Source organism: Oryctolagus cuniculus, chromosome 13, assembly GCF_964237555.1.
Source record: "Oryctolagus cuniculus chromosome 13, mOryCun1.1, whole genome shotgun sequence".
In the NCBI taxonomy this organism is placed as follows: domain Eukaryota; kingdom Metazoa; phylum Chordata; class Mammalia; order Lagomorpha; family Leporidae; genus Oryctolagus; species Oryctolagus cuniculus.
In genome coordinates, this window is record NC_091444.1 from 51,544,855 (window position 1) to 51,565,013 (window position 20,159).

Genomic DNA, 20,159 nt, shown 5'->3' on the forward strand with positions numbered 1-20,159 from the left:
CTGCAATGCCATTTTCAGACAAAAGAGTTTTTCTTTTCCTTTGAACTATGTTCTCAGGAAGAATTCCAAGGAGAGAAAATATTAAAACAAAGGGTAAGAAAGAATGGCTCAATTGAAAGGAAATTTGTTGGGGATGGCGCTGTGGCGTAGCGGGTTAATGCCTTGGCCTGCAGCGACGGCATCACATATGGGTGCCAGTTTGAGTCCCGGCTGCTCCACTCCCCATCTAGCTCTCTGCTATGGCCTGGGAAAACATAGTCCTTGGGCCCCTGCAGCCACGTGGGAGAACTGGAAGAAGCTCCTGGCTCCTGGCTTCAGATCCCTGCAGCTCCAGCCGTTGCGGCCAATTGGGGAGTGAACCAGCGGATGGAAGACCTCTCTCTCTCTCTCTCTCTCTCTCTCTGCCTCTCCTCTCTCTGTGTAACTCTGACTTTCAAATAAATAAATAAATCTTTAAAAAAAAAAGAAAGGAAATTTGCCTAGAGTGAGAATTGAATATAATAACCCTACCTGCAAGCTGGCCTTTCCTTTACAGCGAGAATTCTCAAACAGGTATCAGTTGGCATAATTGATTTTGTGATATTCCTGTTCATCATGAGTATATCCATCATAATCACATCAGGCAATTCACAGCTGGACAATCCCTACCATTTAAAATGAGCAACTTCGGTTCGATTTCTAGCTGCTCCACTTCTGATCCAGCTCTCTGCTATTGCCTGGGAAAGCAGTAGAAGACGGCCCAGGTCCTTGTGATCCTGCATCTGTGTGAGAAACCTGGAAGAAGCTCCTGGCTCCTGGCTTCAGAATGGTCAAGCTCTGGCCATTGCAACCATTTGGGGAGTGAACCAGCGGATGGAAGTCTCTCTCTCTCTCTTTCTCTCTCTCTCTCTGGTTCAGCCTCTGCCTCTCTGTAACTCTGCCTTTCAAATAAATAAATAAATCTTTAAGAAAAATTAAAATAAGCAACTTCGACTTTGCAGTTATATCTTATGGATCTCTTTTGACCTTGCTCTTGGGTCTAAATCTTTGCTATTTTGTCTCCAGATTAAAAGCATGAGGCCACAGAGGAATTCAGCATTTAAATACTACAGGTATAGACTGGATCGTTTTCTGTTTGCCACTTGTGTGACTTTGAGCTGATCATTTTCTTTCTTCTTAGTCTGAGTATCTGTAAAATGAAGTTACTAACAAAGGCTGCCCTTGAGGATTGTGGAAAAATGCAGAGGAATCAATACATGGGAAAGACTTTTTTTAAAAGCAACACATACATGATTTTAAAAATCAGAACATTGCTACTCTAAGGAGTCAACAAAATCAGTATAAAGGGGAACACAACCAAGCCAAGAATACTATGCCCATCCTAAGGAAAATAACTCTCAAGAACTACCTGGGGGCTGGCATTACGGCACAACAGGTTAAGATGTTGCCTATGATGCCAGTATCCCACACGAGAACCAGTTCAAGTCCTGGTGCTCCACTTCCAATACAGCTCTCTGCTAATGTGCCGAGAAAAGAGCAGAATATGGCCCGAGCACTCATTCTCCTGCCACCCACATGGGAGACTCAGATGGTCTCACTCAGATGAATTTAAATGCTTGAAATGGAAAACGTTTTGGGTTATCTCTGTTTAATATGCTCAGCCCCGCATAGCAGGGAAGTAAATGCTCTTAAACACACTGACTTTTTTTTTTTTTTTTTTTTTTTGACAGGCAGAGTGGACAGTGAGAGAGAGAGAGACAGAGAGAAAGGTCTTCCTTTGCCATTGGTTCACCCTCCAGTGGCCGCCGCGGCCGGCGCGCTGCGGCCGGCGCACCACGCTGATCCGAAGCCAGGCGCCAGGTGCTTCTCCTGGTCTCGCGTGGGGTGCAGGGCCCAAGCACTTGGGCCATCCTCCACTGCACTCCCTGGCCACAGCAGAGAGCTGGCCTGGAAGAGGGGCAACCGGGACAGAATCCGGCGCCCCGAGCAGGACTAGAACCCGGTGTGCTGGCGCCGCAAGGCGGAGGATTAGCCTAGTGAGCCGCGGCGCCGGCCACACTGACTTTTAAAACACTCTCTTCTGTCAGCAGAATTGCATGCTAACCACAGCTTGGATAACATCAACCAGAGACCCCCTTCCACTGTGTTTCATATTCTCAGTCCCCAAGCACCACGGGAATGCAGATTCAAGATCCCTGTACATTTCTCCAAGGTTCATTTCAGCACTAGTCCTCTGGAATTGCCATTTTTGCCTTCACCAAACTCCAAGGACTTACTTTTCCTAATTTTTAATCAGTATTTTCCACTTGGAACTTGTATCATTTAGATGTTTCTCTTGCCTCATGTATTTGCATTTCTTCTGTAGAGAAGGGGAAGTGTCAGTTCCTAATGATTTGAGAGTTTCAGGGTGCTCTTGTTGACTTGAAAGCAACTTTTCACTGACTAACCCTTAAAAGCAAGTCTAGTGGAATGGGGCGGTGAGGGGTAACGTGGAAGGAGGGTAAGCATTGAGACACAGCAGCAGGTTAAGCCACTGCTTAGGATGGCTACATTCCATATCAGAGCACTGGCTCAAGTCCCTGCTACTCTGCTTCCAATTTAGCTTCCTGTCAAAGTGCCTGGGAATCAGCAGATGATGGCCTGAATGCTTGAGTTCCTACCATCCATGTAGGAAACCAGATAGAGTTCCAGGCTCCTGGCTTCATCGTGGCTCAGCTCCACATTGCAGCCATTTAGGGAGTGAACCAGCAGGTGGAAGATCCTTCTCTCTTTCTATCCCTCTGCCTTTCAAATACATACATACATAAGTCTTTGTTAAAAAGCAAGGCTGGAACTCAACATTTATCTCTGCATTCAGTGGGGGAAGGGCAGGCTTCAGCTCCTACCAGGACAATGCCATCAGTAATGACCAAAAAGCTAGGAACACAGAGAACACAGACTTTGTTCTGTTTTCCCATGAGCCATGAGAAAAATAAAACCCCTACAACACAGTCATTTTTTTTTTCTAGCTGGAAGCAGCCCGTGTTTTGTGTTGATGCTGAGATTTCCCTCCTTTACAATGGAAGGAGTGAGAGCCTCTCAACAAAGAAGCACAAGGAGAAACAGAGGGAGGTTGACAGTGCCTCCTTTTGGGCAAGGATGGTTATTGAGGAATGAAGAGGACGTTTGAGCAGTTGAAGTTAATGATAAACAGATGCACGCTTACAAAATATGGGAGGAGATGATGAAACAATAGAAATAAGGCTGCAGGAAGGCAAATGACATGTTGCAACCTGTGAGAAAATTAACAAGGCCTTTGTGCAACAGTGTGTACCACACAATGTCCAGAAAGCCATCTCTGATTTATTACTTTCCCCTGAGAGATGTCGTAAATGCAGAGGGTGTGTGCTGAGAGGCTGTCTTGTTAGACAGGGTTTGAACTTTTAAGGGCAAGCACAGAAGGGCGGCTCTCCCTGGCTCCAGGACCTGGCAATTACCAGGGATGTGCTTACCTCCGAGAGACAGATGACCTGTGTAAAGGCATCTGGCTATTTTATGCCTAGGAAAGTCTGAGTCCTGCAAGATAATGAGACATGTGCCCCATGGGGGTAATTCTCAGTTGTGAGGGAGATCCTCAGCTAGCCTACGAAGTCACAATGAACTTGTTTATTTGGTCTTCCAGTGCACCTTTTAGTTTCTAGTCTACCAGCAGGCAGTAGGCCCTGAAGCAAGGTAGCATACAGTCATCAGGCCTGGTATTTGTCCTCAGAATAGTGCCAGCACTTGGGGGACTTATTAGAGTAGCCACGTGGGGAATTGAAAATTGATGCAGTTGAAGAAGGTGTCAACATTAAATCACCTTATTGTTCTCTCCCCCACCCCAACTGCATCCCTGATACCCGCCTTCTCCCTCTTATTAAATCTCTTTCATGTTGAAACGTCTATTCATGTGTGACAGTCACATGGAATCTGAAATCTTAGCCACTAAAAGATCACTATTGCTCTTGTCCTATGCATACCCTATTTTCCACTTTGTTGTGCTATCAAGAAAATATGACTCACTCTTCCTTGATATCTTTCCTCAATCATAAAGAGATCCCTTCCCTGTAGAGGAAGGAGAGGATTTTCTTGAACTACTAAAGGACTTGCTAAATTAGGAAAAACATTGATAGAAGCACAGAAAGAAAGCTTTTATTCCCTAGACATTACCTGGGGAAGACTTCTGATTCCCCCAAATCAGCCAAACACTGTTGGGGTAAAATCGATGATCTTGTTTTGAATCACTAAGGAAAACTGAATAGAATGTCATAAAGAATATATTCCACACGCTCATAACAAAATGGTTATTTGCAAAGATAGAAGGACTAAGATTCATTAGCACCACATACTACTATAAGAACATTGTGAAACGACTGTGGCAGTGTCGGTGATATTGCACAGGACTCAGTGCTATCAGGCATGCCTGCATCAATGGGGTCTCAAGTCACATGCTCACTCTGTAGTTCTCATATATGACTTCTATTCCCTCTACTTCTTTAAAATTCTTCTCACACACAATCTGCCAAACCCAACAGCGTTTTCTCAGCCCTCAATCTATTCTACATTTTGGTGGAAATGTGCAGTTTTAAAGCTTAACCCTTCTTGTTGAACATTTTTCCTCTCCTGGGTCCGTTCTTCCAATGGTCTCACTGTGTGTCCATTTTCCTCTGCATGATTGTTTTTCCTTGTAGATAACAGATGGATACCCCAAGTCCCTATCTTCAGATCTCATCAGCTCCAAAAAGTTTTACATCTTCCTTTCAGTGACCATTCCCAAACATATAATGATCCAATGAATATTGTTGTCATATTGACATTGGATCCTCACTACATGTTAGCTACTGGATTAGGCCCCAAATTCAAAGCCATGTGTGGTTCAAGGATCTCAAATCTTTCCCCAGTTTTTCCCTCACTTCATTTTTGCTTTTGCTTAACATCTCCATCACTGCCCCACAAACATCTCAAACTCAACCAGTCTAAAAGTTTTCAATCTCACTTTTGTTTCCTTCCAAAGGTATTCCTACCATTGAACAGTTCTTTACCTCAGTTCTTGGCATTTCCATTTTCCTGGAGACACTGATTGGAACCCTCACAACTGCCTTTTGCCTTCTTCTTTATCATCACATAATCCATCAGCACAATAACTTTTTACATCTGCTCCATTGTTGGTCTAGTTCAGATTCCGATCATCTCTTGTTTGAACTCTTGCTATAGGTTTCTAACTGGCTTCCTTGTTTCTAACACTTCTTAATTCAAATTCATGGCCATAATTATTCTACAACAATAATCAGATCAGGCTCACAATCCTTTAATGGGTTTCTATTGCCTACAGAATAAAGTTTTTATTAATAACATGATGCCACCAAACCCAGCATTGGGAAGAGACACAGCATTGGGGTCTTGACATCAGTGCCAGCACACCATGGGACTGGGTGCATAGAGATGTACAGGTTGGAATGTCTGGGGAGACAGAAGTCAGAAACAACCTTTGGAAGGAGTTTTGATGTGAAAACAGAAATGTGGAGCAGTAGGTGGCAGGGAACTTATGGTTAAGAGCCAGTAAACTTCCAAGTGATTTGTGTCTATCATCTTAATCCTAGCAAAAGCTCTACAAGATAGTTTCTATTGTCCCACAGTGAAAAAGGCATCCACCTGGGACTAGGGTGTTTGTAGTTCATTAAGCCCAGGAACTCTATGAGAAGTTATGGCAACCACATCATTAGGCAATTGTGTCCCACAATGAATGTTACTTAATGTTTGAAAGAATTTCTCCATAGAGGAAGGCTTTGTCTATTTTTGTTCAGAATTGAATTTCCAACACATAAAACAATGCTCAGCATGTGGATCAATCAATGTTTGATGAATGGAAGAAAATTATTGTGCAAATGGAAGTAATGCCTTTTAGTATATGATTGAATGTGTTCTATTAGATATAATTAGGCCTACTCAGGAATTCTTGTGAAGTTAGAGATTCTAAACTTCAAATTATTATTATTATTTTTTTTTGACAGGCAGAGTGGACAGTGAGAGAGAGAGACAGAGAGAAAGGTCTTCCTTTGCCATTGGTTCAACCTCCAATGGCCGCCGCGGCCGGTGCATCGCGCTGATCCAAAGGCAGGAGCCAGGTGCTTATCCTGGTCTCCCATGGGGTGCAGGGCCCAAGCACTTGGGCCCTCCTCCACTGCACTCCCTGGCCACAGCAGAGAGCTGGCCTGGAAGAGGGGCAACTGGGACAGAATCAGGTGCCCCGACTGGGACTAGAACCCACTGTGCCGGCTCTGCAAGGCGGAGGATTAGCCTATTGAGCTGCAGCGCCAGCCAAACTTCAAATTATTTTTAAAAGTTGCAGTACTTTCATGAGAAATAACAAACATGTAATGGAATAAAGATATGATACATGAGTAATCCTTTGTTTATTTTGATGTTGGTGGGAGCATTTTGCGTGTGATCCAGAGGCAGTGCTAGCTTTTTGTATTTTAAATGTTTTCATAAAGTAACATGCTGTTGTGTGTGTTCTCTCTGTAAGGAGTCTGAAGCTGAGATGGTCCCAAATAGTGTCCAGTGTGAGCAGACAATGAAGGCAGACTGCATGGAGATCAGGGTAAGGAAAAGTGGCAACTTCTTGTTGTCATTGCAATCCAGCCAGTGTGAGCTGCCCAGTCCTGATGGGCAGAGTCCCTAGGGGGCTGCTTGACACTCGCTTTACTCAAGCCTGCCACAGGAGTTGTTCATGAACCTTTTGTTCATAACTGGAATCAGTGTAGAGAGGAAGTTGTCTTTCGGTTCCTCTCCAGAATCCCTGTGGGTGGCTTCCCACCACCATATGTTCCTCTGACATTGTGCTGCCCAGCTACTTGCCTTGGGGTTCAGTGCAAATGCATCTTCCAAGTCAAGTGCTGGGGAAAACGAAGTGCTGTTTCCAGATGGCAGCAAATTAGCCTCTTGAGATCCACATTTGCCGGGAATATGCTTATAAGGAAGGAAAACAAGGATCCCTGGAGATTTTAAACAATCTAAGGCCTTGGATGGGAAATGGGGGAGCGAAGGAAGAAAGCTGACAGAAGACAGCGGAGAGTAAGGAAGGGCAGAGAGGTCATCCCTACAGCCCCACCCAAATCAGGTCTCACCTCCTCTTGGCCATGCACAGAGAAGCCAGTTTCTTTGCTGAAAACACACATTATTAGCATGATTTCAAAATGATGATCACACATGATTATTTTAAACCAGAATCTGGCTGCCTTTCATATTAAAACCATGGCTCTTGCAATGCTTTCAAGAACTAAAAAGAAGTCTTGTTTTTTTAATAGCTAGTGCTTATTTTCTACTTACAAGGAATCAAATATTATCACATTTAATTCACAAAGTCACATAGAAGTGGCCATTATTATAATTAGCACATCACAGATAAGGGCAGTAAGGTTTGCAGACATAAAAAAAAAAAACATAAAAAAGTTATGCAAGATCACACATCTTGGCAGATCTGAGCTGTGTCCTCAGGGTTGTGAAACTAGTCACTGTTTACAACCTCACTTCCACATTGGCTCCACATAATTGAAGATCTCCCTCTTGCCCTTTGCCCTCTGTCTCCCAGACTCCGAATCCTTTTGAGTCCTTCCTTACTGACTTAGGGACACAAGACCCTTCACATTTCTGGTCTTTGTCCTCAGATGTCATCCGGGTCTGTCAATGATGTAGTGCTCAACAATACACTCTGTGTGTCACCCAACTGGTGTTTGATGGATTATGGTTTTTGCTGTTCTATCAGGGATGAAAAGCAAGTTTATTTGAGTTAGTGATTCCAGAAAACTTCTGTATAGAAGTAGAGAAGTGAGACAGGCTAGAAAGGAATCCACTCAAGGGTATACTATTGAGCAGATAATTGCCCTGGGCCACTGAAGCTCACTCTGCTGGTGAACTCTGAAAAAAAGGTGCAGAGTACAGCTCAGAATATTACCCTCCAAGGGGCCAGAGTGGCAGGGATATTTATGTTCCCACTCTCCTCTATCAGAGGAAGTTACTCCACAGCACTCCCTGTCTCCCCCATGTGTAATCAAGATAAAGTACTCTGGCAGACATTGCAGGGACTTTCAACAGCACACACTGGAATGGTGTACTGCATGGCGCTCAGCCATAGGCACCACTAATGTCTGTGTCAATAGCCCTTGGACTCACTCTCTAGACCAAGCAAGAATCACTCAATTACCACAGCCCTTCTCCCTGCTGAGCACAGATACGGATTAACAACGTTTACCAGGAGCCAGCATTGTGGCACAGCAGGTTAAGTGTCCGCCTGCAATGCCAGCATCTCATATGAGCACCAGTTCAAGTCCTGGCTGCTCCACTTCCTACCCAGCTCCTTGCTAATGCATCTGGGAAAGCAGCAGAGGATGGCCCGAGTTCTTGAGACACTGCACTCATGTGACAGATCTGGATGGAGTTCCAAGTTTCCAGCTCAGTCTGATCCGGTCCTAGCCATTGTAGCCATTTGGGGAGTAAACCAGTAGATGCAAGATCCCTGTCTCTTCCTCTCTAACTCTTCCTTTCAAATATGTAAATAAATATTTTCAAAAATTAAAAGAAAGATAAAGAGTCCTCCTCCAAAGCTGCAGCCTAGGCAGCAACCTCCCATTGAGGAAAGTTGTTGTTCAAGATGAAACACATCTTGTAGCCGGCGCCACGGCTCAACAGGTTAATCCTCCACCTAGCGGCGCCGGCACACCGGGTTCTAGTCCTGGTCGGGGCGCCGGAATCTGTTCCGGTTGCCCCTCTTCCAGGCCAGCTCTCTGCTGTGGCCAGGGAGTGCAGTGGAGGATGGCCCAAGTGCTTGGGCCCTGCACCCCATGGGAGACCAGGAGAAGTACCTGGCTCCTGCCTTCGGATCAGCGTGGTGCGCCGGCCGCGGCGGCCATTGGAGGGTGAACCAACGGCAAAGGAAGACCTTTCTCTCTGTCTCTCTCTCTCACTGTCCAGTCTGCCTGTCAAAAAAAAAAAAAAAAAAAAAAAAAGAAAGAGATCTTGTGCCCTCGCTGTCTACTCTTAAACTTAACCTCTAAGAACTTCCCTTACATCATGTAATGAAGGAGGTGACCTCTATTGTCACCTGCAGTGATTACGAAATTATAGAAGACTATGACTACATAAGCATATATGCCTATTGTTGCAGTAGCTTTCTTGAAAGTTTTTCTATAAATTGTGGCATCAACTATACAAATGAGTTGCTATCCAAGGAGACTGCTATTATTGGTTTCTTATATCATGTATCAGTACAGCTGACTCTCAATCTGAGTTTAGGACTTCCCACCGATTCCCTATAAATTTTATCATTCCAGCTTGTTAAATGTTTTCCACAATGCAATTTTGTTATCCAAGAAATGCCCTATCTCCCGTAGCTTTTGGCAGCTGAAAATTGGATAATCAAGTTGGTTTTATTCTCACAAAAATTGTTAGACACGCTTAGCAGGACGGGGCTGAAGCCAAAGCCCTTGACTAGAGCTCTCTTTTCCTGAGGCATGTGATCATTACTAACGGAAGTCCTGCAATCTAGGATCTTTGGAGAGTGTTCACAATAGGGATGCTTGAGGTAACTGGGCAGGCTGGGCTGTCAGCCATTTGATTCCTCTAACAGCGAGAGCTCAGAGCCAGGACCCTGGGCTCTTTGTCAATCAGGATTACTCAATACCCTTGGTCAAATGCCTTCAGTTTTCTTCTCTTAATGAATTCTCATAGGCCGAATGGTCATGGTAGCCCCTCTCCAGCGAGGCTCGTACAGCCCTCTGAGCTCGCTCTCAGATGCAGGAACTGCTCCACGATTGCCAATACAGTTGCAGCAGTGCCTTTGATTCTCCCCTCTGTGGCTTGGCATGTCCTTCCCTCTTTCTCCTTCTGCATTTCCCTGCGGCTAGCATCTGCTCTGTTCTATTCTGACTTTCCTAACAGCTAGCCTGCTGTCTGTGCCAGGTGAAGCTTTAGGAGGACATGGGACGAGTGGGTCGGCATATCTGTGTGTGTCTGGACCTGTCTATTGGAAGGAGGTGAGGTGAATAAGAAGGGTGTATGGTGGCTGTAGCTGGCCTGGTTCGCATGGACCGTATTTTTGAGCAGTTGGAAAACTTCCATCAGGTAGAACTCATATCAGTTGGTATGCATCCATCTGGGAAGCTGTTGGGAGTGATGCTTTTTGTGTCTTTTGTGGTGTGGTGCCTTCTCCCAGGCCTCCCCACTCCTCCTCTTGGGACCCTCCAAAATGCTGTGCCATCCTCAACAGAACTTCTCCAGGGGGAAGGGACGCAGCTCTGGTGGAAGCATGGAAGAAGCAGCTGCAAGGGCAGTGCTCTCTCTCTCTCTCTCTCTCTGGGTCTGACAGCCTTTTCAGGAGAGAGCTACCTCCTCTTAAAGTGCCGGCAGCTTGTGCTCCTCCTTGTCTGACTCCACAACAGTACGTTCATCAAAACGCATAAAGAAAGAACACATAAAAAAGTGCTTCACAAATTTTAAAATTTTATAAAGCACATTGTGATTTCCAAAGCTTTTACACATTCACGTACACATTTCACATACACACAATTGCCTCACTTCACATGTGTTGGGCTGGCCCTGACGGACGCAATCTAGTTACCTGTTATCATGAATAAGTAATGAACAGGGAAACACAAAGTGGAACTGTGACCAGCAACTTCTCTGAGCACTTGACACCAGAAATCTCTCTTCTTCATCTTCTCAGTTCTCAGTTCTCTATCCCGTACCACAGGTCTAAATGATCAGTATAAAACCCCCTCTTTTTTCACCGGCCACCTTTCTCTTCTGTTGTCATGCATTCTGTTGCAGAATGGACAGACTCTGGGGCTGGCCCTGTGGCACAGCAGGTCAAGTCATTGCTTGCAACACTTGTATTCCATACAGCAGTGCTGGTTCAAGTCCCAGCTGCTCTGCTTGCAATCCAGGTCCTTGCTAATGTGCCTGGGATGCAGCAGATTATGGCTCGAGTATTACAGGTCCTTCCTTCCTCAAGGGCGATCCAGGTGAAGTTCTTGGTGCCTAACTTTGGCCTAACCCTGCCCTGGCTGTTGCTGGCGCTTGAGGAGCAAGCCAGTGGATGAAAGATCTCTCTCTCTCTCTCTCTCTCTCTGTCTCTCTCCCTTTCAAATAAAAAAACATTTAAAAAAGAATTAAAATACTCTGGCTGGATGAACTCCCACAGTGAGAAGGGCATATAAGATGGGAGTTTTTTCTCCTTCAGAAAGCTGCTGATACCTAGAACCACTTCACTGTCCAGACAAGTGTCACCAGGTCACCGAGATCTAAATTCTGACTCACCTTCTGGCCATGTGGACAGCTACAGTGCATGTAAAACATTTAATTAATTACCAGCTTCAAAATTTGGGGGATAGGCAGGTGTCTGGCATAGTAGCTAGCTAAGAAGCCACTTGGGATGCTGCTATCCCATATCCGAATGCCTGGTTCTGTTCCCCATTCCAGCTTCCTTCTGGTGTATACTCTGGAAGGCAGCAGATGATGGTTTAAGTACTTGAGTTCCTGCCACCCATGTGGGAGAGCCAGACTGAGTTCTTGGCTCCTAGCTTAACCTCTCAGCTTAGGGCTATTGCAAGCATCTGGGAAGTGAACCAGGGATACAAGCTCTCTCTATTCTCTCTCTCTCTCATAATAAGTAAATAAATAAATAAATACATTTTAAAACTTTTTAAAGATGAAATATTGAGATGTTCCTGGATGTTATGGACTTCCAGTATCTCTTAGAAAAGCTGGAAGACTCACCTGAAGATGCAGGTCCCTGGGGGCTGCAAGGTCCCCATGACACAGTCTGGATGGTGGGGTTGGGAGGACGCACAAGGAGGGAGGGAAATCAGTCGCTGTCCCTCTCTAGCTTCACACGACCCTGGCTGTGTTTGCTATGAGGCTTTTATGAAATCTCAACAGGGACAGGAAGCAGGGAGGCGCCCCAGGAATTGGGCTGTATTAGGTCTTTTACCGGAGTTGACAAAGAAGAGCTGTTTTCTGTTCTTTGATGAGATGATCAGTCAGATGTGATCCTAACAGGACAAGGAGAAGAAAGTTGATTATAGTCATAGATCACAGAGACACGAAGCACCCCAAGGAGGGGAGGAGGAGAAGACATGAGTGGGGGACAGGACTGTATCAGGGTTCCCAGGAGAAAGGCAGCGGAGGGCAGGGTGAACAGTACAGGGTTGGCTGGTTCGAGTGACTGTATAGGCTGTTCTCTAGTGGCCTGGCACTGAGCCCGGGGATGATGAAGGCAGAGGAGTATTGTCTCCTGTGGCACACAGGCGGATTGAGGACAGCTGGCTCTGAATTGGTTAGGTGGGCCAGGCCCCTTGGTATCTCTAAGAATTAGCTAGCCAGCGCAGGGAGGGACAGTCTCTTCCTAACCAGTAGTTTTGTAAAATTTCAAATAAAAAACAGTTCACAAAAAATAAAATATAAATGTAGCACAGGCTTACAGCCAGTTACGACTTGGTTTAAAACGAATACATTAAATAATGTGCTGACATGGAGCAATCGGTGCTGTGAGAGAACCAGGCTTCTCTGTGGTCTCTGAGCCCCCACAGAGATTCCTCCTCAGGGTCTCCAGGTACAGAGAAAAGTTCTCCATTCCTGATACATTCTCTTTATTCAAAAATACATTATTCCCTGCTTAAGTTTATTTAATCAATAATTATAATATTTATGTTTATATCTCATTATTATTAAAGTAGTACCTGTTCCTTAGAAAGAATTTAGGACATTCCGAGCAAAGCATAAGGGGAATTAAAAAAAAAAAAAAAACACTTGAGTTCCTATATTAACATTTTGGAATGTAGAGTTATAAAAAAGCTGTGGAGAAACAATAGCTTCTCTCTCTGGCCTATATGCCAGCATGCTTCAAAAAACTCATGGAAAATTTGAATTAAAAGAGAAGCTTATTTTAATGTCAAAACTTTCTGAAATTCATGCATACTTTTTTCATAATACATATTTTTCACGAACTTTTGGGCACTCCTCATATGTGTATGTATGCATGTGGACATAATATATACAGAATTATAATCCTGAAAGCATATTTTTCTGTATATCTACATATAGTCTGCTAGAACCCAAATCTTCCCTACTTTTAAGTTATAATGGAAGGCACTGGTACATTCCTTGTTCTATGTCTTTCCCCTAACATAGTCTTTGCTACTTACTACTTTTTTTTTTTTTAATTTTTTTTGACAGGCAGAGTGGACAGTGAGAGAGAGAGACAGAGAGAAAGGTCTTCCTTTGCCGTTGGTTCACCCTCCAATGGCCGCAGCTGCGGCCAGTGCACCGCGCTGATCCAAAGCCAGGAGCCGGGTGCTTCTCCTGGTCTCCCATGGGGTGCAGGGCCCAAGCACTTGGGCCATCCTCCACTGCACTAACTGGCCACAGCAGAGAGCTGGCCTGGAAGAGGGGCAACCGGGACAGAATCTGGCGCCCCGACCGGGACTAGAACCCTGTGTGCCTGCGCCGCAAGGCGGAGGATTAGCTTACTGAGCCGCGGCGCAGGCCCCTTACTACTTCTTTTTAAACTCGGACTTGATGCTTCCTATGCCTCTCCTATGTATGTGTACTTCAGATGAGGGTAATGTAAAAGGCAGCATATAATTATAAAGGGAACTCAAATGCTGCTCTGCCAACTTCTGAACAATTTGAAAATCAATGCTTCAAGGCATTCCAGGATATAAGAGCAGAAAACAGGATCCCTGGAGGTGATGTGGATAGGGTGTCTGCCAGTCAGTGTCTCTATTTCAGCAGTTTTGTTGTCTACTTTTTGACTCATGCAATTATTTGATTCTTTTTCATTTTGTCATTTATAAAGCAAGTAAAAATGTATCAATAAAGTAGTGGTATTCTGGCTGTAGGAAGACTAATTGATCTGATCAAGAATAGAGCTTGTAGATGGTGCAAAGTGTCAAATCCTCAGCCTCACAGAGAGTTTTATAAGATTTAAACCTGTCAATCACATGCCAGTTGAGAAGGGAAGAAACAAAAGTCATCATGTTAGATATGTGGCACCGATGGTTAGATCTCAAATGTGTGGTATAAATAGTAATTTCAAAATAAGTTTAGCTCTCTGGAAATGAAACAGTTCCCAGTACCTGCTATAAACCCCAGGCATAAAAAGTCAGTTGTAATGTTTCCATTTCGTTTTTTTAAAAAGATTTATTTATTTTATTTGAAAATCAGAAGTACACACAGAGAGAAGGAGAGGCAGAGAGAGAAAGAGAGAAAGAGAGAGAGAAAGGACTTTTTGTTTTGTTAGTTTCGTTTTGTTTTATTTGAAAGACATAGTTACAGAGAGAGGTAGAAACAGAGAGAGAAGTCTTCCATCCACTGGTTGACTCCCCAGATGGCTGCAATGGCCAGAGTTGCACCAATCCGAAGCCAGGAGCCAGGAGATTCTTCCAGGTCTTCCAGATGGGTGCAGGGGCCCAAGGACTTGGGCCATCTTCTACTGCTTTCCCAGGCCAGAGCAGAGAGCTGAATGGGAAGAGGAGCAGTCAAGACTAGAACTGGTATCCATATGGGATGCTGGCGCTTCAGGGCTGGGCTTTAGCCCGCTGCACCACAGCACAGACCCCAATGTTTCCATTTTCATCTCTAATTTTATCTATTTGAGATAAAATTTTTTTCTCTTTTATTTTCATTTTTGTCTGCCTAGAAGTTTATCTATTTTGTTTATGTTCTCAAGAAAATGAACTTTTTGGTCCAGCACTGTGGCATAGTAAATTAAGCCTCTGCCTGCAGAGCTGACATCCCATATAGGCGCTGCTTCGGGTCCCAGCTGCTCCACTTCCCATCCAGCTCTCTTCTAACGCCCTGAGAAAGCAGCAGAAGATGGCCTGAGTGCTTGGACCCGTGCACCCACATGGGAGACCCAGAAGAAGCTCCTGGCTCCTGCCTTCAGATTGGCGCAGCTACAGCCATTGCAGCTACTTGCAGAATAAACCAGCAGATGGAAGTCCTCTCTCTGTCTCTCCCTCTCTCTATAACTCTGCTTCTCAAATAAATAAATAAATAAATAAATCTTTTAAAAAATAACCAACTTTTTGTTTTGTTGATCTTTTGTATGATTTTTTTTAGTTTCAATTTCATCTATTTCTGCTCTGATCCTTATTATTTCTCACCTCCTGCTGATTTGGAGTGTAGTTTGTTCCTGTTTTTCTGTCTTCCAAGATGGATCATTAGATCTTTAATTTGAGACATTTCTCTTTTTTTAATATAAGTACTTAATGCTATAACTTTCCCTCCTAATGCTGCTTTTGTGTATTCCTACAGGTTTTGATATGTTGTGTTTTCATTTTCATTTATTTCAAGAAAGATATTACTTTCCTTTTTAATTTCTTCAGTGACTATCATTCATTCAGTAGCATGTTATTCAATTTTCAAGTATTCATGAGTGTTCTATTTTTCTTCTTTTGATTTCTAGTTTTATTCCTTTATGACCTAAGAAGGTAACATGACATGATTTTAATCTTTTTAAATTTGCTGAGACATGGTTTGTGGCCTAATGTGGGATTTATCCTAGAAAATGTTCCTTGTGCTGATGAAAATATGTATTCTGTTGCTGTTGGGTGAAATGTCCTGTAAATGTCTGTTAGATCCATTTGTTCGATAGTATGTTTCAACTATGATGTGCCTTTATTGATTTTCTGTCTGCATGACCTGTCCATTGATGAGAGTGGGGTGTTGAAATCACCCACTGTTATTATATTGAAGTCTGTGTCTTTTATGTCTAATAGTATTTTCTGTATATATCTAGGTGTTGTGTTGTGTGCATATGTATTTATGATTGATATGTCTTCTTGCTGTATGGAACCTTTTAAAAATATAATGCCCTTCTTTATCTCTTTTTACAGTTTTTGATTTAAAGTCTGTTTTATCTGATATCAGGATAGCTATGCTTCTCATTTTTGATTTCCATTTGCCTGATTTATCTTTTTCCAACTCTTCACTTTCAGTCTGTGTATATCTTTGTGACGTGAGTTCCTCTTAGGCAGTATTTAGTGGGGTCCTGTTTTTTTTTTTTAATCCATTCAGCTGACCTAAGTCTTTTAGTTGGTGAATTTAATCCATTTACATTCAAAGTTAGTATTGATAGATGAGAACTATGACTTGTAATTTTGTTGATTGGATAATGATTTTACCTGCTTTCTTGGTGACTTTTGGGTAACATGTGTTTCATGTTTACTTCTAATGCAGGACACCATTCAGAATTTCTTGTAAGGCTGGTGTGGTGATAGTGAATTGTCAGCTTTTGTGTATCTGGAAAACACTTTATTTCTCCTTCAGTTTTAAAGGATAGCTTTGCTAGATATATTATTCTTGGTTGGAAGTTTTTTTTTTTTTTTCTTTTAAGACCTTGAATATATCATTCCACTCTCTTCTGGCCTGTATGGTTTCTGCTAAAAGTCTAATGTTAACCTAATTGGCTTTCATTTATATGTAACTTGGTGCTTTTCTTTTACTGTCCTTAGGATTTTCTCCTTATTTTTAGCTTTTAACAATTTGACAACAATATGCTTGGAGAAAACCTTTTTTGGTTGAGTCTTCTTAGGGTTCTTTGAGGTTCTTTTTTTTTTTTTTTTTTTTTTTTTTTTTTTTTTTTTTTTGACAGACAGAGTGGACAGTGAGAGAGAGAGACAGAGAGAGAAAGGTCTTCCTTTGCCGCTGGTTCACCCTCCAATGGCCGCCGCTGCAGCCGGCGCACCGCGCTGATCCTGGCAGGAGCCAGGAGCCAGGTGCTTTTCCTGGTCTCCCATGGGGTGCAGGGCCCAAGCACCTGGGCCATCCTCCACTGCACTCCCTGGCCATAGCAGAGAGCTGGCCTGGAAGAGGGGCAACCGGGACAGAATCCGGCGCCCCAACCGGGACTAGAACCCGGTTTGCCGGCGCCGCAAGGTGGAGGATTAGCCTATTGAGCTTTGAGGTTCTTGTTTCTGGATGTACATGTCTTTTTCAAGACCTGGGAAAATTTCAACTATTATTTCATTTAGCATGTTCTCTTTACCTGTTTCCTTTTCTTTTCCTTTAGGAATACGTATAATACAAATATTTGGTCATTCACTGGTGCCCCATATTTTCTTTAGAATTTCTTCATTCTTTTTAATATTTTTCTCTTTATTTCTGTCTGATTTGGCTATTTCAAAATTCTTGTCCTCAAGTCAGAAATCCTTTCTTCCACTTGGTCTATTTTGCTGGTAAAGCTCTCAATCTTATTTTTTATTTCACTGATTGAAGATTTTGTCTCCAAAATTTATATTTGGTTCTTCTTAATGAGTTCTAACTTCTTAGTAATATTTTCATTCATGTCACTCATTGATTTCCTAATTTCTTTAGTCTATCTGTATTCTCTTGCATCTCATTGAGGTTCCTTACCCTCATTATTTTGAATTCTATATCTATCATTTCATGCATTTTCCTTCAGGTCAGGATCTAATTCTGGAGGATTTTTGTCATCTTTTGGAGGTGTCATGCTACCTTGCTTCTTCCTGTCTCCTGTGTCCCTGTGCTGACATCTAACTATCCAGTGTACTTGTCCCTTCTTTATGGAGTAGATTTTATTGGAAAAGAGATTATGATTTAGCTAGAATACAGAATATCACTTGGCTTGTTGCTTTGACTTTGGTCCTAGGTGAGCCTGGGAGTGTAGTCTCTGAGTGACTTTTTCATTTTCTTAATCAAAGTCAGCTGTGTCTATAAGTGACATAGCGGTCTAGTCTACTGTAGTTCACAGGGATAGGAATGAGGCTTTGTGATGAATAAGAGCTTCCTTGGGTGTGTATCTTTGGTCCACAGAGTTTGGTGCCAGTCTCCCTGGTGAATGTAATGGCCAGGGCCTTGTTCTTGGTGCTGAGGGACATAGCATTGGCTGACCCCTTGTCCTACTGGCAAGCCTGAGTAATGCTGGGACTTGTGGCACCTATTGCTGTGGCTCTAAGGCAGTGTGATACAGATGGACTCTTCCTCAGATCCTGCTAGGAGAAACCAACTGATGCTGTGGCTTATAATTCCAGCAGGATTAGTCCTAGGAGTAGAGAGTATGAACTGAACCCTGTTCCAGTCTTACAGGGTGACTGCAAGGTATACAGAAGATTTTACTCTGGAGGGTATGAGTATAGAGATGGGATGCAAGTAGGTCCTTCCCTATGTCTACCGGGTGGATTCCAATGGCACTGAGAAATTCAGAATGAATTACTACATTCCTGGTGTTGCAGGGTATAGTGGGATTATTACCCAGATCTCCCAGGGTGGAGGCAGATATTTTTTATTGGCTACTTCTGCTGTTTTCTCCCAGAAGCCAAGGCAAATCTCTGTGTCTCACAGAGAATATGTAAGCATAGCTTTGATAATAATACCCCAAAAATTCCCACAGCTGCAAGATGCAGGGTATCTGTCCTATGCCCCACACATTGCCCTGACTGTGATTATGATACTGGTGGGAGCAGAATAGAGCATGCTGCATGGCTGTTTGCTGCCGCGTATGGCGCGCTGTGTGGGTGGGGAAGGGGAAGAAAGCCATGCGGTTCCCTGCTTCAAGCCCGGCAGTTGCTCAGACCCAAGTCAGCTCTCCAGGCTGAAGTGAAATCAGCGAGTGACTGTGGAATTCCCTCTCCGCTAAAACCTGTGAACAGTGGAGCACACAGTATTTTTTTTCCTACCTTGGCATGATAAGATGGGGGCTCATGGCCGGCAGCTGGCTGTGCTATGTGGCCGACTGCAGCAATGTCTCTGTCTTCTCTCCCATGGAGCCTTTTTTTTTTTTTCTTTTTTTCACATCTTGGCTGAAAATTTCCATTAGTCAGACTCCTGGAAATATAGTCTGTCCTTTGTTCTTTTTATAACCCAAAGCAGTGTAAGTTAGCATGGCTGTACCCTATTCAGCCATCTTTGATTCCCTCTAAATAAATATTTTAAAAATCTAAATCTGAAAAATTCCTCAAAATATATACAAATTTAGGCCTGTGGTTTGGAGGAGTAGTAGGTTAAACCATCATCTGCCACACCGGCATCCCAAATGGGCACTGGTTCAAATCCCGGCTACTCTACTTCTGATCCAGCTCCCTGATAATGCACATAGGAAAGCAGTGGAAGATGGTCCAGCTTCTTGGATCCCTGCCACCCACACGGGAGACCCAGATGAAGCTCCTGCATCCTGGCTTAAGCCTAGCACAGCTCTGGCCATTGCAGCCATTTGGAGAATGAACTGAGGATGGAAGATCTCTCTCTGTGTCTCTCCTTCTCTTTGTAACTTTGCCTTTCAAATAAATAAATAAAACTTAAATAAATAACTATGTGTGTATATATATACACAGACAAATTAAAAACATAGTATTTAGACATTGGGATCGGAGGATTTCAAGTACTTTATTAAGTTAAACTGACTTTTACAAATTCCTTGAAATTATAGATGAGTTGGGATTTAAAGAACATATTGTTTTGACAGTGAAAAGAATGCTGAAAAGTTTGAGTTCTGAATTAATCAGTAATATTGCCAGGCAAGTAAACATAAAGGAAGTACTATTTCCAAAATAATAATAAATTTTATTTATTAATATAATAATAAAAATAATAAAATAATTTCAAAATAATAAAGCTAACTCATGTGGAGACTAGAGGGTGCATCATTAAAGCTTATGAGTCTTTGAAAAGGATAAATACTAGAGAGAAGCCAGGTTTAGTGCTGAAAGTGGGTTAAGTAAGGACTAGTCAAATCTATCTATGAAGCTATTTTGGAGTTATTGTTATGTTTCTTCTTTTCTTTCATATTCAGAATCGAAAATGGGAAAGCAGGGGAAAGGAAAACACATCAAAAAGAAGATATGAAGCCTTAAATAATTTAAGAGCCCAAAACAACCAGCAGCCAAGAGAGAAAAGTGGAGTGGAAACTCCAACGTAAGGAAGTGCTGGAGGGATCTACTTGTAAGGCCACGTGGTTACAAAGTGTGAGCACAATTTGCTCTTTAGCACCTGGTTGAAATAAAAACACTCACACACACTCATACTTACATATTTCTCTGTGGATTACTTTTCATGTAAATACACGTGGTTTGGCATTTTCAGTTCCTTGAGCTTTACAGTATCCCATTGGAATTGCTTAATCATTCTCTACTGTAGTTTCCAATCAT

General features: G+C 43.0%; 1 long non-coding RNA gene across 1 annotated transcript; it reads left to right on the forward strand.

The window, feature by feature from the left end:
* The first annotated feature begins 963 nt into the window (after window positions 1-963).
* Window positions 964-19,943, forward strand: LOC138844975 (uncharacterized). Its single transcript, XR_011381508.1, has 3 exons — window positions 964-1,091; window positions 6,524-6,598; window positions 19,805-19,943. It is a non-coding gene; the product is annotated as an uncharacterized lncRNA (long non-coding RNA).
* Window positions 19,944-20,159: the final 216 nt, after the last annotated feature.